General features: G+C 38.4%; 1 protein-coding gene across 4 annotated transcripts in view; it reads right to left on the bottom strand.

Moving 5' to 3' along the window:
• The window catches only part of RALBP1 (ralA binding protein 1), a 58,231-nt gene that overhangs the window by 27,843 nt on the left and 17,182 nt on the right, over positions 1-13,206 (bottom strand). The window contains exon 2 of one of the 4 annotated variants that reach the window (XM_082697353.1): positions 1,064-1,257. The exons of the other annotated variants lie outside the window; for them this stretch is intronic. The gene's annotated coding sequence lies outside the window, so the exon portion shown is untranslated. The remainder of the gene's footprint in view (positions 1-1,063; positions 1,258-13,206) is intronic. 4 annotated transcript variants of the gene reach the window in all.

Genomic DNA, 13,206 nt, shown 5'->3' with positions numbered 1-13,206 from the left:
CAGAGCTCCAAAGAAAGGGGAAGCCAGAACACAGCTGCCAGGAAGGAGCATAGCTGTAAACTACAGAAATAAACCCGCTGATAGGCATTCCTTCCACACTGAGCCATTTTGTCCTATGCTCCCCCCTGGCTTTGTGCACGCTGTCTTCATTCCAGAGAAGCCAGCCCTCCTTCCCGCACTTCTGCATGGCCAATGCACACTTATCCTTCACCATGATGCCTAAAAATGGGTATGAAGAATCTTTTTGAAGTGATGGAAACAGCCTAGATTTGGATGGTGGTAACGGTTACAACAAACTGGTCGATTTACTAAAAATCACTGAATTACACACTTAAAGTGGGCAGATCTTATGATACGTAAATTATACCTAAATAAAGCTGTTCTTTAGGGGCACCTGGGTGGCTCAGTGGGTTAAGCCGCTGCCTTCGGCTCGGGTCATGATCTCAGGGTCCTAGGATCGAGCCCCGCGTCGGGCTCTCTGCTCAGCAGGGAGCCTGCTTCCTCCTCTCTCTCTGCCTGCCTCTCTGCCTGCTTGTGATCTCTCTCTGTCAAATAAATAAATAAAATCTTAAAAAAAAAAAAAAAAAAGCTGTTCTTTAAAAAAAAAAAAAAAAAAGGAACAATTACCAGCAACATTTTATCCAGGAATCCTCCCTCATCACTCCTTTTCCATGCTCCCAAAATCTCCGAAACACACCTCCGGCACTGCAAGCCCTGTGCTGTTTTACTTGCCTGGGCACCCATCTATCCTGTCCAGCAAATTTGTAAGTTCCAGCATTTAACACAACACAGGCATTACAGGAGGTACTCAAACATTTCCTTAATGAACTAATTAGTTTTTTCCATGCTCTTAACATACTGTGTACTGCCGATGAGACAAAGACTAGAAGAAGTGAACCCTTTGCCTTACATTTTAATTAAGGAAACAAAGCATGGAACCCAAATTTTATTTTAATTCCTGCGGCTTCAGCAACATTCACATACATTAACTAACTTTAGTACATCCTGGGAGAAAAGAAGTACTTTTCATGTTCACAAACAGGAGTGGGTCACAGTGACTTACCCTAAGTCACACAGGAAGAAGGAAAACTGGGATCTACCCTTAAAGCATCCATTCTTCCCATTACACTGCCCTTCGTGTCGACCATGCAGAGGAGAGAACATGCATGCCAGGAGGAATGGCACCGTACAGACACAAGCAGGAACACAGAGCTTATTTGTAGGATGGCAGCAAGCCTGGTCTGATGGGAGCAGTTCCTGGGAAGGGCAGGAAAGGCATGGAAAGACGAGGTGGGTTCTAACTGAATGCCAACTCAGGGCCCAGCTGAAGACGTCAGCCTTGATGTAGCCAAGTCATCACTAATTCCAAAGCCAGCAAGTGACAAAACTGGCAGTAAGAGGAGTAAGGGCAGGAATATATACATCCAAATGCCACACAGATTTGGGTTGTTCTCTCCTGTCCTACAGAATTTTGTAACCTATGTCTACAAACACACACGTTCTCCCAGTTCATTTGTTATCATTACTCAGTTTCCATCCTAGACTAGTGGAGAAGACAGGTTTCCCCATAAAGCGTTCAACAGATTATCTTGCAAAAAAAACTACTTGAGACAAGTATTTGTTGACTTGCCTCCCCAAGAGTTGGGAATGAGTAGAAGGAAGGGCAGCAGCTAACAGCATACATGAAGGGTGAAGGTCTGAATACACAATGATTTAAAAGCATTAATATGCTTCCACTGGGACACACGGAGCACTGGAGGAGCCACTTCAGTGGGCAGAAGCAGCTTAGAAGGTCCCTGGTAAATCTGAGTATAAGTAGCCTAATGTAAGAAAATAAAACAAATATTAGAAAATCCAACTTCTAAGGCAACAGAAGAACTGATGTAAATTTGTAAAGATTTGAAAAAAAGAACACTTATCCCCACTCCTCTTGGTAAGTACAACTAAAAATCCTGAATATTAGTTAAAAAAAAAAAAGACAATAAGACTGACAGAGAAGAAGGCTGGTGGTTAGAGACCTCAGGATTTTTTTTTTCTTTTTTAAGATTTTACTTATTTATTTGACAGAGATCACAAGTAGGCAGAGAGGCAGGCAGAGAGAGAGAGGGAAGCAGGCTCCCCGCTGAGCAGAGCCTGATGTGGGGCTCATCCCAGGACCCCAGGATCAGGACCTGAGCCGAAGGTAAAGGCTTTAACCCACTGAGCCACCCAGGTGCCTCAGGATTCTAAGAACAGAGTTGGGAGTTTCCAGGATTTTCTTTTTGCCTCTACATCCCAGAAAACTTTTAAGATAATAGTGGAGTTAGTAAAGAGATTCAGGCAAACACCAGAAAAATCTGTAGCCCTGCCCATAACCGCACAGTAAGAGGGAGATGAGAGTTGCACCCTCAAGGTGTGCCCCAGGTGGGGAGCTGGGCCTTCCACACCTGCCAGCTGCCAAGAGTACTCTGCTCTTGCAAGTGTGTCAATGGAGACCATGTGAAGGATCTGGACTTCCATCCCAAACTTAAGTAACTAAGAGCCCCATTTCACTCCTGCTGGGTAGTCTCAGAAGAGGCCTAGAAAAGAATCAATTTTCAGCATCACCCAGTGGTAATGAGGCCACCCCACCTCAGTGTCAATGGAGACCACATGGAAGCCAGAAGCAAAAGAGGAAAAGAAAACCTCCAAAGAAAAGATTAATTACACAGAAAACAAATTGCAATATAGAACTAAAACCAGTAATTACACTATAGGCAATGAACTAAGCATTCCAATAAAAAAGGCAGTGATAATCAGACTGCACAAAAAAGCAAGATTCAGTGATACACTGTTTATAAGAGATCTACTTTAAAGATAATTATTATACAGAGAGGTTAAAAGCAAACGAATGGTAAAGATACACCATACAAACCCATAACGTCAGAAAAATGGAATGACTGTAATACCAGACAATAAACTACAATACAAGAAACACTGCCAGAAGAAAAGGATGTCCCCACAATCATAAACGATGCAATTCTACACACGTACATGCCTCATAACAGAACTCCAAATACATGAAGCAAAACTGACAGAAGTACAAAGAGAGAAATAGACAAATCCCCATTTATCTCAGAACTCTCAGTAAATGACAAAACAAGTAAATATAGGCAAAAATATCTCAGGTGGAACACAAAAAGCACAAAGCACAAACCATAAAAGAACAAATTGATAAATGAGATTTCATCAAAAGCTAAACCATCTACACACTGAAAGAAAATTAAATTAGGAAAATTAAACAACAATCCATGTACTGGATGAAAATATTTGTAATACATAAATCTGACAAAGAACTCATTTCTTTAGAAAAAAAAAAATGAATGTGTATACATACAACCTAGAAGGTACATATTATCTTACAAATCAGTAAGACAAACCAATCACAAAATAATGAGCAAAGAATAACAGCAAGCAAAAGATACAGATACTTCACCAAAGAAAATACACAATCAAAAAGCACGTGAAACAATGCTCAATATCATTACATTCTTTAAGAAAATGCAAAGTAGGGGTGCCTGGTTGGCTCAGGCATTAAGCATCCACCTACCGCAGCTCAGGTCATGATCCAGAGGTCCTGGGATAGAGCCCTGCATTGGGCTCCCTGCTCAGTGGGAAGCCAGCTTCTCCCTCTCCCACTTCCCTTGCTTGTGTTCCCTCTCTGGCTGTCTCTCTCTCTATTTGTTAAATAAATAAATAAATAAATAAATAAATAAGTCTTTTTAAAAAAGAACATTAAAACCACATTATCTCCTACAAATCTACTACACAACCACTAACATTAAAAGGACTGGCAGTACCAAGGGTTGACATGAATGTGGAGCAACTGGTATTCTCATCAGTTACTGACAGTAAGGTAAAACTGCACAGTCACTTTGGAAAAGTATTTAATAGTTTCCTATAAAATTAACATACACTTTTAAAAAAATTATTTATTTATTTGTCAGAGAGAGAGAGAGAGCACAGCAGGGGGAGCAGCAGGCAGAGGGAGAAGCAGGCTCCCAACTGAGCAAGGAGCCCGATGCAGGGCTCAATCCCAGGACCCTGGGATCATGACCTGAGCTGAAGGCAGACAATGACTGAGCGACCTGGGTATCCCAATATACACTTTTATCACCTAACAATTCCACTTTCAGGTATTTATTCAAGAGAAATGAAAATGTAAGCACACACAAAGACTTGTCAATGAAAGCTCACAGTACCTTTATTTATGACAGACAAAAACTGGAGATGACCCAAATATCTATCAAACGAAAATTAACAAATCATCATACATCCTGATGAAATATTATTCAGCAATAAAAAGGAATGAATTACTGATAAACACAACATAGATGAGTATCAAAAACAATGAACCAAAGAACCAGATACAAAAGAACACACACTGCATTAGTCCATGTATAATGGAATTCTAATACAAGCAAAACTAATCTGTAGTGACGGAACCCCAATCAAAGGTGCTCCTGGGACAGACGTGGTCAGCCAGGAAAGTGAATGCAAAGAAGTACAAGAGAATTTGGGGATGATAAAGTGTTCTACATCATGATTGTGGTGATGGTTTCACAGGTATTCACAACTGCCAAACCACAAAGAACTGTACACTTCCAACTGGGTGCATCTTATAACATGTAAGTTATACATAAGGGAAAAAAGTTATATATAAGGGAAAAAAAGAAAACAAAACAAAACAAAACTTTTCAAAAGAAACTGACAGGCTGATCCTAAAATTTTTAGAAATGCACAAAACAGAACAGCCACAACCACCTTGGAAAAGTGCAGTTATTAAAGCTAAAGTAATCAAGATGGCATGGTATTGGAGTACGGAAAGACAAATAGGTTGGTGGAACCAAACAAAATTCTGAATGAGACCCACATGTATGCAGTCAATTGATTCTCAATAAAGGTTCCAAAGGTATTCATGCAAGAAAGGAAAGTCTTCAACACATAATGTTGGATAACCATATGGGGAAAAAAGAGAAACTCAAGCCACTCTGTCACATTTCATACATAAAATGTAATTCATGGTAAATCATACACATAAAATTTCAAAGTTAATAACTATAAAACTTCTAAAGAAAAACAGATTTTTGAGATGTCAGGCTAAGAATTTCCCAGTCACAACCAGAAAACATTAACTATAATATTAAAGATGGAAAAATTGGACCTTATGAAAAGTAAAACCTTCTGTTCATTAAAAAACACTATTAGGAAAATGAAGTCAAGCCAATCTTGGAAAAGACATTTACAGAATATATACCTGACAAAAAATTTATATCCATAATATATAAAGAACTTCTTACAATTCAATAATAAAAAGGAAAACAATGGGCAAAACAGTTGAGAAAACAATTAACAAATAAAAATATATGACTGGTCAAGAAGCCCATACAAAAAGCTCCAACTCATTAAACACCAAAGAAATGCAAATTAAAACCACGGTAAACTATCAAAAAACGCGATCTAGAAAGGCTAAAATTTAAATGGAATGAGATCATTCCTAATGCTGGTGAAGATGTGAGACACCAGGAAGTTTTAATACATTGCTGGTGGGAATGTAAAATTTTACCTCTTTGGAAGTGTTTGGCAGTAACTCTTGTTAAATCCTACTATATTCCACTACTGCCTATTTACCCAAAAGAAATGGAAATATATCCACAAAGGCTTATGATCAGAGTAAGTTTATTCATAAAAACTAGAAACATCTACATTTTTATCAACAAAAGACTAAATCAACTACAATATACTCAGGTTAGCATTTTTTTAAACATTAGCATTTTTTAGAAGGAACAAACTACTCATACACACAACAAAACATGAATTTCAAGTCCGTACACCTAGACACAAAGGATCACATAATGTATGATTCTGTTCATGTAAAGTTCTGAAACAAGGAAACTTACCTCTGTCAAAAGAATTTAAAACTGCGGTTGTGGGGGCGCCTGGGTGGCTCAGTGGGTTAAAGCCTCTGCCTTCAGCTCGGGTCATGGTCCCAGGGTCTTGGGATTGAGCCCCACATCAGGCTCTCTGCTTGGCAGTGAGCCTGCTTCCCTTCCTCTCTCTCTGCCTGCCTCTCTGCCTACTTGTGATCTCTGTCTGTCAAATAAATAATAAATTTAAAAAAAAAAAAAAAACTGTGGTTGTGGGGTTATGGGGCAGAAGCAAGCACTGAGGACAAAAGAGCAGGAGGGAATCTTCTCGGTTGACAGCTATGTGCCATATCTTAACAGGCATATGGGCTATATGTATGTACACATTTGTTAAAACGTAATAAACTACGTATTTCATTGAATATCAATTATATCTCAATAAAATCTCTCAGAAGGGAGCAAGCCATGGATGCTATACATAGAGATGACTGTGATCACAAGCCATTAAAAACATACAGATCTTCCTTTTTGAGAATGTTGCTCCTCCCACCTCTATCATAAACATCCCACCACCCCGATGCCCCACATCACTACAATAAAAATGTCTCTTTTAATCTTTCCTAAATGAAAGCCTGTGCTGGTTCCTGTATAAGAGTAATTTTTCTCCAGAGAGAACTGCAGGTAAAAAAAAAAAATGGGTTTTTTCATCACCATAGTTTTTAATGAAGAAATTTGTTTAAATCTGTGAAGGGAAAAATGGGCATGGGAAGGCAAAATCTTAGTAGTAAAGTGGTTAAACAAATTGAAAATACACAATAATGCACAATAATGAGTAACTGGAAGTACACAACAATGCACAAACATTAAAATATTAAAGTATGTATGTGGCATATAAAATACAGTACAGATGCATGAGTTGCACTACACTAAAGGTAAAAGATGTTACTTCAGCAGTATCTGACAAAAAGCACTACGTTAAAGGTGTAAAAAGCACTTTCACAGTTATAATTGAGATAAAGCAAAAAAAAAAAAGGTTTCACAAAACTAGACTCAAACCTAACTAAGTGGCATAAAAACATTCAGTTTTTCTCCAAGAACTAGGATATTCATTATTCTTTAAAAAGTCTTTTCTGGGGACGCCTGGGTGGCTCAGTTGGTTAAGCAGCTGCCTTCGGCTCAGGTCATGATCCCAGCGTCCTGGGATCGAGTCCCACATCGGGCTCCTTGCTCCGCGGGGTGCCTGCTTCTCCCTCTGACTCTGCCTGCCACGCTGCCTGTGCTCGCTCTCACTCTTTCTCTCTCTGACAAATAAATAAATAAAATCTTTAAAAAAAAATAAATAAATAAAAAGTCTTTTCTGCTCAGGTACCAGTATTAATCAGTACATGTAATAAGAATCACTCACCCATGCAAAAGGACAAAGTAATATAAATAGAGAAGAAAGAAAGTTTGCTAAACTCTCCCGAAATGAACTTTGAAGAATAACTCCAATAATGGTTTAATGGTTTATTAAATTTGATAATATCAACACAGAAAAAGACCCAGTCCAGAAAACTAATAACCTGCTGAACTAGTTTACAAGACAAACAAATTCAGCATTTTATAAATATTCCTTATTAATAAATACCAAGCTAAAATTCAGCAGAAGCAGTTTTTCCTTGTTTTTACAGTTTTTAAAAATAAGCTGTCAACTAAGACTCTCCAACCTAAATCTGTAATAAGAGAATCCAAATACTGGCTCATTAATGTATTACATACTGAACCTCTACCCAGTATTAACCTATTATTTGAAAATGCCAAATTTTGTGAACAAAATTTGCACCCACAATACATTTTGTTCTTCAAATGGAAGAAATTTTCTCAGAATTAAAGGACAAGAGTATTCAGACCACAAGAGACCACTAAGTACCCCACACAATAAATGAAGAGACCCACACCAAGGCACATTAGGAAGTTTCAGAGCACAATGGGATATAAAGGAGATACTAAAATAGATTCCTCCAGAAAGAGCAATTACAAAGGATAGGGGACAATTTGCTAACAGAACACTGGGAATTTAAAGACAAAGAAAACAGCTTCTAAACTCTGAAAGAAAATTAGTTCCAACAACCATTCAAGCATATAGATAGAATAAAGAACATTTTCAGACACACAGTCTCAAAGAAGGTACTTCCCATACACTTTCTCAAGAACCCCAATGTCTTGAGTGCAACCCTGGAAAGCAGCAAAGGCAGCCCCAGGAAAAGCAGGCCTGTGACCAACTAGTGACACGGTTCACAGTGACACAGGAAGAAGAAGAGCTCCCGGGGACAATGGGATTTACAGACCTCTGCCCAAGTGGAAAAGAACAGTAAGATCTGGTAAAGAGCTGCTGGAGCTTTTGGAATAAATCTGTCACAGGAACAGAACAGAAATGCAAACTGAAAATAAGAGATAACCATTAACTGTTAGGAAAAGAAAAAAGTAGGTGAGAAAATGAAACTATAGAATAGCCTATTGCCTGGCTTGGCATTATACAGTATTTGTCCAGTCATCATAATGAAAACAATGAACACGAATTCAATCAAACACTGTGATAGGCATGACTGTATCAGAGTGCTAAAGGGAAAGAATTCAGGAAAGGCTATGAGACCTAAATTGTCATCTACAGTAAAACCCAGTTAATACACCACCCCGAAAACTGGTATCTAAAAAAAAAAAAGGAGTTTTAGTATATCATTTAGAAATAAGGAAATACCGGGGCACCTGGGTGGCTCAGTCGGTTAAACGGCTGCCTTCGGCTCGGGTCATGATCCCAGGGTTCTGGGATCAAGCCCCGCATCAGGCTCCCAGCTCAGCAGGGAGTCTGCTTCTCCCTCTTCCTCTGCTGCTCTGCCTACTTGTACTCTCTATCTCTCTGTCAAATAAATAAATAAAATCTTAAAAAAAAAAAAAAAAAAAGAAACAAACAAAGAAGGAAATACCAAAAAAAATAGCTAAAAGGAAAAAATTAAGACTGCGGGGGTTGGGGAGGGTGTACCAGAATGGGACAGGGTTTTACACTGTAAGTCTTTCAGTACTGTATTGGGGGGCCTCCAAGATCACCCCACAACCCACATAACTTGGCACAGAGTCATACTTGTGGCTGAGATTTATGACATGAAAGGATACAAAGCAAAAACAGCAAAGGAAAAGGCAAGCAGAGAAAAGTCCATAGGACACCAGGCTTAAGCTTCCAAGAATCCTCCTGCAGTGCTGTCCCAGAAACCAGCTAAATGCTCCCTTCCAGCAACAGTAACATGTGAAGTACTGTCTGCCAGCAGCTCCTTAGACTGAGCCCATGGTCTCTGTGGAGCCTACCGTGTATCAGAATTCCAGACTCCCAGAAAGAAAGCAGGTATTCAGCGGAAACCGCACTGCTTTTACCAACAGTTGAGACACAGTATGCCACTATTCTCATTTAGGAAAAGTTTTACATGCTGTAGGAAACTTAACAGTCAAGTTCTCCAATGCCAGCCAAGGGCAGACTTTGTAGGCAGGTCTTCTACAGCCAAAAGTCTCAGCCTCCTGTAGTAACTCTACACCAAGTACTATTTGATATCTTAAACTACCTTATAAATTTTTCTGATATAATCTTAAAACAAAAAAACTCAGGCGCCTAGGTGGCTCAGTCAGTTAAGCATCTGTCTTTGCCTCAGGTCTTGATCCCAGGGTCCTGAGATGAGTCCTGCATCAGGGTCCCTGCTGAGCGAGGAGTCTACTTCTCCCTCTACCCTTCCCCCCTCATGCTCACTCTCTCTCTCTCTAATAAATAAATAAAATCTTAAAAAAAAAAAAAAAAAAAACTTGAGGGGCGCCTGGGTGGCTCAGTGGATTAAAGCCTCCGCCTTCAGCTCAGGTCATGATCCCAGCGTCCTGAGACAGCCCCACATCGGGCTCCATGCTCAGCGGCCAGTCTGCTTGAGATTCTCACCTTCTGTCTCTCCCCCAACTTGCATGCATGCACGCACACACGTGCATACACACATACACACACACTCTAATAAATAAATCTTTAAAAGATTAAAAAGAAATAAAAGAAAAAGGGACTTCTCTTAAAATATGAATATTGTTGTCCAAGAAAAAAATTTTATAAACAAAATGCAACAGATATAATCCTTCAGATGAAGCAGATAAAGTTTAGAGGCGCTCATATCATCATCAGTGAAATTCCTTGCATGATAGTATGTTTGAGGTTTATGACCTATGGCCACAAAATGCAAACTAGTATTCACATTTACAGGCTTGACAACAATTTCTCATGCATATCCCCAAAGAGCAACTGCCATGCAATTCAGTTGTTATATAATAATTAGTCCTTTCAAATCTACTAACATTTGTTTAGGGCTGTACTTTAATAGAGACTTTACTCTATTGTAAAGTTGTTTCTTTTCTGTACCCATCTTATATATTATCAGGTTTAATCTTTAGTTTCTCCCCTAACCCCAGGAGCTTATCCAAACCAATAAACATTTAATTAGAGTTGCATGTGCCACTCACAGAAATTCACTGAATGACATAATGATTTCATGTCTTCCACTCAGATTCCCAACATTCTCAGTGTCACTGACTAAAACATTAAGACAAAAAAATAAATAAATAAATAAAAATATACTTAAGCCAAGATATATATGTAAAAGAAAATTTTAAAATGTAAAATTCTGAAGTTCCCTACAGTGAAAATGGAAGTATGAATGCCATTTCAATGCTGACATCTAACATACAACTAATGACAAGAAAACAAAAAAAAAAACTAAAGTTAATTCAGGAAATTGACATAATGCAATCTGTAAACTCAACCTCCACATAAGACCAAAATCTGAAGAACATAAGAAACAGATTCGTAACTACAGAGAACAAAACTAATGGCTGCCAGAGGGGAGGGGAGTGGGCGGATGAGCAAACAAGTAAAGAGGAGTAGGAGGTACAGGCTTGCAGTTATGGAGTGAATAAACCACAGGGATGAAAGGTACAGCACGGGGAACAGAGTGGAAGGTACTGTAATAGCATTGTGTGGTGACAGATGGTAGCCACACTTGTGTCACGTGAGCACAGTGTAACATACAGACTTGCAGAATCACTATACTGATGAAACTAATACAACATTTGTGCCAACTAGACTTCAATATCAAAAATAATAATAAAATAAAGAGCACAGTTTGAAAGTGAAAGTGCAAGTTCAGACTCTGAGGATTAGAATGTCAGGTGCCCTTAAGCTGCCCAGGTGGCACAGTCGGTTAAGTGTCCAACTCTTAGTTTCAGCTCAGACCATGATCTCAAGGTCCTGAGACGGAGTCCAGCATCAGACTCCCCGCTCAGTGGTGAGTCTGCTCCCCCCACCTTGCCGCTTCCACCACTCGTGCACTCTCTAAAAATAAATAAATCTTAAAAAAGAAAGAAAGAGAGAGAGAGGGAGAAAGAAAGAGGAAAGAGAGAAAAAGAGAAAGAAAGAAAGAGAAAAGAATAGAATAGAATAGACTAAACTAGAAATGTCAGGTGTTAGCAAATGAGTAGCCAAAATATACAGGAAATAATTCCACCCTCTGCCTCCAAGGTGAAAGACTGGGAAGGACACAATTCAGTCCTACATACAGCTGTCCAAATCAAAGAGTATGTATGTTTATTAAGTATCAGGGGAAAACCCACACTAGATTATTGTCTTTAAACAAAATCAAAAGTGCTATCACTACCTGTAACTCTAATACAGAAGACAAGGAAGTTTTCTTATTTAAAAAATCGTAATAAATATCATTTGGTACTTACAGAGAAACAGAATATATTTAAAAGAATTTTTAAAGGGACGTGGGGAGACAGGCCTCTTTCCTACCACATTTCATAATCACATAATCTACTCACAAGTAAATCTTAAATGAGAACTCAACTGGAGAGTGGAAGGACCAACAAACTTTACTTAACAATAACTAAAAACACACACTATGGGGGCCACAGGGTTGGCTCAGTCAGCCAAAAGAGCATGCAACTCTTGATCTGGAGGTTGTGAGTTCAAGCCCCATGTTGGGTGTAGAGATCACTAAAAAAACAAAACAAAAACAGAAATAAAACAAAACAATAAACTTAAAAGGCACACCATTGGTTACAACAGAAACTGGGCAGAAGTAGCTAGCCTATGGGTCCCAAACCATGCACTGAGGCACCCCGAGCATTATAAGCCAAGTCATAGAGGAGCCATGGGGTATTTTCAATTCGAGACAAACAGTAGCACCCAACATCTGTCAGACACTGTACAAACTACCAGCTAAAAGATGTTCAATTTCAATATTAGGTTGAGCAACATTCTTTTCAATGACATATCTTTGTGAAGTGGGATTTTAGGGAATAGCTGCCACAATTTTTTTTTTAAGTACCATGTGAAAATCAACACAAGACAAGAAATGAGAGTGGTAATGTCCAATCTGATTATAAAGTACTAATATGTACAGTATCCAGCAGGCACAAGCAAACCATTAATTTTAGTTAAGAGTGAAATAAAAATATTATTTTCTCTTTCAATTTATATGATTTTTTTTAAATGTCTACTAAATTGTCATGACATAAATACACATTTTTTTAAGTTGTGTAAACCTAACAACATAATACATGGAACTATTAGGTATTCCCATTAGGCTGACACCACACCTAAGAACAGGATACATATACACCATGAGGCGGAAATATGTCACAAAAGAAAGTAAAAAGTTAGGAAAGATGCCTGGAATCAAGTCAAAAGATAGGACTCAGAAGCCAACCAGAAAATGCTTCCACTAGCCAAAAATTAATAAAATAATTGCAATGAACTAAAATATATCAAGTATATTTAAATCTATGAGTTCATAATTATACTCATAAATAAAACTCACTGGTCACTTTGAAGGATGGTAGAGAACCATCTCATCGTTTAGAGTAGCTGGTAAACAAAGGGGAAAATTTATTCTGAATTTCCTATACAACAAGTGCTGATGCAACAAGTTTCTTTTGATCAAAACTTTCCACCTAATAAACAAAGAAGTGAAGGACAATGACCACTTAATCAGCAATTTAAAAATGGATACCAGCAATGATTTTCAATGGCTGCTAAGATCTCACACAAAAAAAGAAACCACACCTTAATGTGCTCTCTGACGGACTCACACATCAGCCTTGCAAAAATAAGCAAATAAAACCTTAATCAATCATTAAGACTCAAAATTTATAGGGCATAAAATTTAGTTTCTTTAGTTAATACTTTACAAGCAAAAGAGAAGGAAAGGAGGGAGAGTGGGAGAGTGAACATAAAAATTAAGAGACTTAAGACCAAAAATGAAAA

The sequence above is a fragment of the Mustela nivalis genome (genome assembly GCF_964662115.1).
Source record: "Mustela nivalis genome assembly, chromosome: 14".
NCBI lineage: Eukaryota > Metazoa > Chordata > Mammalia > Carnivora > Mustelidae > Mustela > Mustela nivalis.
This window is presented reverse-complemented; position numbering and strand designations above follow the sequence as displayed.